Here is a 5,004-nt window from a genome sequence, read left to right as displayed (position 1 = left end):
AATTGGCTATGGTACAAAGGTCAAAACACGAGGGCAGCAAAATTATAACGATTTGATACGCCAACGCTTGTGTCAACTTCTGAATACAATGACCCCGTTTGACCTGGAAGTTTGAATTCCATCCTCAGAACTCTACACTGTAAAAATAGCGGACGCCAGACGCGTCTTTACGCGTTCAAAATGTAGATGTCGGTGTTCAAATTTGAACGGCTAGTGTTCATATTGTTAACACTAGTGTTCATATTTTTAACAATGATGTTCTAAACCTGAACACGTAGTGTTAACTACCATCTCCTTCAAGTGTTCAAAACTCAGCATTACAGAAATTTTGCAATACTGTAAAACAATTAACAATCTTTAGTGTTTTTTACTTTACAATGGCTATATTAAATTTACTACTGCATCGATGTTAGGCAAACGTACACGGATTTTGATGTAGCGAATTTCCCCTAAGTGAAAAATATCTCCGGTCTAAAATTACTGAAAGCAAGCATGTTTTTCATAAAAAAGAAAGTATAAAAATAATTTTACACGTTTATTACGGGTTGAAATTTGGAAATTTGGAAAAGAAAATCAGATAACCACCATGAACGTTTTAATTTTAACATCGGCGTGCAAGAGGCGTTCTACTCCTTAACACTTGGTGTTCAAGTTTGGTGCCTCTTCTTATCCCGTCATGCATCAAAACGGAAGTTGCGACATTTTTCTTGTAAACGCACGCTGAAGTCGTGATCGTGCGGAAGCAAGACCAGAAAGGGTAAGTTTTCTCTCCAAAATAGTAAAAGGTGTTGAATTTTGAAGCATCTGTATTATTATCCTTTGAAATTATTTGTGTAGTACTTTGGAATAGCTAAAATACGTGAAGAAACCTTTTTTTCTTTCAGTGGCTTATATACCATACACTAGCTGTCAATACGCAGCGGTGTTTTGGGCCATGGCGTATCGATCGCACTCGGGTCAAGGGTCATCACCGCAAAACTGTGGCGATGACCCTAACACATGTCTTTTAGTAAAACATTAGTTAAACATCCCAGAGTGTACACTCTTTATTGTTTCAGCATATGAGAGTTGGCCTTTCTTTTACTTTTCATCAGTTGATGACAAGAAGAAGCCAATATTTTGTAACAGTATCGAAAAGAGGCACTGTATACTAAAGTCACCCCTTTTCCTAAACCTAATAAGGCCACCTTGTCTTTCATTTAAAGTCTCATGTCGCCATATTACCTATTGTTGCATTATTTTCAGGATGTGAAAAGTTGGATTTACCTGGTAATCGAAGAGTTATTACAGAAACTGATGGTGCAGAAATTGAAGAAGATGAGTGTAGAGGTAGCTGTCTGGAAACAAGCTTGAAAACCTCAGTTCATCTCTAATGTAGATTTAAACTTCCGAGGGTCAGTAACTGAATTTTGATAAGTTTCTGTATTTTTGTTCTGAATTTATCTAAGCTTTGGTAGAATGCTATGATCAACTAAATATTACTGGAGAATAAGCTTTCAAATAGTGTAGTCTCCCTTATCAGATGCAATGGTGGAATGAAGAATTAAAGCAAAAAGCGACAGAAAATTCAGAGTGAAAAATGTACACTCTGAATTTCTGAATTTTCTGAAATTTTCACTCTGAATTTTCTGTCGCTTTCTGCTTCAATTCTTCATTGTACCCTTGCATCTGATGAAGGAGACGTCACGTCTTTGAAGGCTTATGCTCCAGTAACATTTAGTTGATCATAGCCTGCTACCAAATCTTAGATTATTTTGTATTGTAGATCAACACGTCTTTTGTTCTCGATTTGTTACTGTTTTTCAGCTTTGCTTTTAGCGACGCAGAGCTTATCTAATAGGTGAATGTGAGGCATCGTCCTCAAATTTTTACATCCCAAGCTTTTTCTTCAAAACGGCCAGTACGATTCCTTTAATATTTGGAGTACAGGTTCCCAGAGATTACCCTAATCATATATGTTCAAGTTATGGTGAAATACGCAAATTTGTATTTTTGAGGCGAATTTTGCTATTTTTTGGCAAAAATCTTCTTCTGTCTTACTGGTGGTTCGACGTCTTCAATATTTGGTAAACATGTCCCTAAGAATGACCTTCGTAAAATTTGTGCTAGTTGTGATGAAATATTCAAATTTTTATTTTGCATGGCAATTTTTTTCGTTTTTGGTCAAAAAATCTTTAAAAATCTTCTTCAAAACTACTTAATGAACAGCTTTGATATTTTTGACATAAGTCTCTGCGGATAGCTTTTTCACATTGTTCAAATTATGCAGAAATATGCAAATTTGTATTTTTGAGACATAAAAGATATTTCAGACATTTTTAAGACATAGGGAATTATCAGAATGTGATATATTCAAGTTATGATGAAATCTGCAAGTTTATATTTTGGGGCCAATGTATATTTTTGGTCAAAAAATTTGTATCTTAAAAATTACCCGTCTGATAGCTTTGATATTTGCTACACATGTTTTTTGGATGATCTCAATTTGATATGTCCAAATCATGGTGAAATCTTCAATTGTGTATTTTTTGCAGCTATTTTCCCATTTTTGGTGAGGCTATCCCGAAGTGAGCTGTCAAAGATCCTTTACATAACACTGCGAGCTCTTTCTTTAAGTCGCTTGTTGTATTGCTATATTGGTGTTGAAATGGCTAACATTTAGGTTGTTGCCATTGGTTTTAGACTGCAGTTTCCTTTTACAAGTGAATTTTAGTAAGGACTGAAATTTCCAGGTTCAACAGCAAATGCTTATTGACATATAGAACAAAACTTATGAAACGAAGTCAAAATTAGTTAATGTGTTTTTAATTTCTGAGAAGTAGAGTTTTGAAATGTCACTGATTTATTTCAGAGTTTATTTAAAGGTATTACAAACAAACAAATCTTTTCGTTCATGAAGGACTTTGTTGGACAAGGAAATGGGTTTTACACCTCCAAGGACCCCTTTACCCACTTTCTGCATGTTGTGTCTTACTGTGACACTTTGTGACAACTTGACATGTTGTGTTTACTTTATGTGGACAACTATATACCATGTGCATCAGAGAAGCCTCGACTAATCTTTTTTCCAAGTTTACAATTGTCTATACAAGAGGAAATGTCTTAAACCATCTTACAAAAACGGAGTAAACATTTCATACGAATACTTGTTTTCAACACAATAAGTAAGCCAAATTTTGAGCTTTTTCAAAACAGATATTTTTGTACGTTTTTACAAGTATGAACATATAACGTAATCCACAATATTGAAGTTAAACCTGTTTTGTCATTACTTTGTTCATATATTTTGAAAACGATCGACAGTGTTTATAAAGATTTTCTTTTGTTTATGTTTTGATAGGAAGATGTTTACACCGTTGGTGTTTTCCTCTGACAAACTTTACAAAGTGGCCATGTTTATTTTCCCATTTTACACTAAATAATTGTATTTTGCTTAACTAATTTTTGTGTATTTTTAGAATAAAATAATTTTACTGAATATCAGTGGTCCGTTATGTTTCTCCAGGCTTGAACACCCCCTGAACGCCAAAAGTTAATGTGTTCACAAGTGCATATCATGTGTTCAATCCTTTAACACACTTATCGTTGAACGGCGTCCATGCGTTCAAAAAGTGTTACAGCCCTTTGAACGCGTAAATGCGTTCAATATTTTGAACACATTTCATGTGCAACGTGTGTTCAGATATGGAACACCATGTGTTCAATGTAATGTCTGATGAACACATAGTGTTCAAAATCTACACACGTGTGTTCAAAAATTGAACGTTGGTTGAACACATAGTGTTAAATTTCTGAACGTCTGGACGCGTTCAAAAAGTGTTACAAAAAGGCGTTTAATTGGTGTTCCATCCTTGAACACTCAACTTTACAGTGTACGAAACCAAAGGCAGACGGTAAAAAGTGTATATAAAGGATCTGTTATATCATTGGAATGTGTTCCCAAGCAGTAGGCACTGCCATTGTTTTACTGGTAACAACACAGCTGCCAGTGGTGGATGCAATCAGAGGTAAGGCATCTTAACGACGAAATGGCGACAACTGCATAATTTGCGAATGTTTCAGAAACTTGTAAAATGACTTGGGGCCTAATTAACGGCTAACGCGCCTTTAATTTGCGATAATTTATGACTAATGAACAGCTTGACGGTAGAGTATGTGTTTGTGACCTTGATCTGTTGATCGACTGAATCGAATAGACATTGTATCCCGGGGACATTGCATCTGAATAACAGCTTAGAAATCAATAAGAAATTACAATAGCAATCAAGGAACACACTTTATGTTATAGTACTCGGCAAATTAACTATATGTATCTTGAAATAAGTTAATCGGTTATGTGCAGATAGGTGTGTGGAGAAAGCCAACGATTTTCATGTACATTTCATATCCTTACATTCATTTGTATGTATCATGGAAATAAAGACACCATAATTGAACAAAAACGATATGTGTGGCTCGGGAAAATAATATTTCCCTATAAAGACTATTGTTAAATTGACATACGTATACGTTGTTCTCACGGTGCTATTTTCAAATGTCGTCATTATTGTGAATAAGCATTTAAACGTTCGCATGATATACCTAAATTAAGGTCTTGTTCCAGTATATGATGCCTTCAAATGAGGTCAAAATAACCATGTATTCAAAAAGTTAAATGGAAAAGGGGAAGGAAAACAAAATGCTCAAAACATGATAAGAAAAGTTTGATCATGAGGCCATGCACATTGTTTTCGGAGCGCAACGGCATTTGACATGTACTAATCAGTTCCATCAGCTGTAATATATTGCATGTATCCATACATTATATAAATCATGAATCGGTGTGTCACTTCTACCGTTTGATACGACAGTCTTTGCAGCTGTACCGTTGCTTGAAGGTTAAAATTGATGACAACATCTTATTCTACTAAACTCTATGTGGGTGTTTAGCTAAATAAAATATCAAAAGTACAATGTCGTGGCGTCCTAGAAAGCTAAATGGAGCCATTTTGAACTGGAATTGGG

At 35.0% G+C, this 5,004-nt stretch overlaps 1 long non-coding RNA gene across 1 annotated transcript; it reads left to right on the top strand.

Annotated features, from left to right (window-relative positions):
- The first annotated feature begins 539 nt into the window (after positions 1–539).
- Positions 540–3,478, top strand: LOC139123025 (uncharacterized). The gene is made up of 2 exons (XR_011549567.1): positions 540–757; positions 1,246–3,478. It is a non-coding gene; the product is annotated as an uncharacterized lncRNA (long non-coding RNA).
- The last annotated feature ends 1,526 nt before the right edge of the window (positions 3,479–5,004 follow it).

Source organism: Ptychodera flava, chromosome 1, assembly GCF_041260155.1.
Source record: "Ptychodera flava strain L36383 chromosome 1, AS_Pfla_20210202, whole genome shotgun sequence".
NCBI classification, from domain to species: domain Eukaryota; kingdom Metazoa; phylum Hemichordata; class Enteropneusta; family Ptychoderidae; genus Ptychodera; species Ptychodera flava.
Note: the sequence above shows the minus strand (reverse complement) of the source record. Positions and strands in the feature narration are given on the sequence as shown.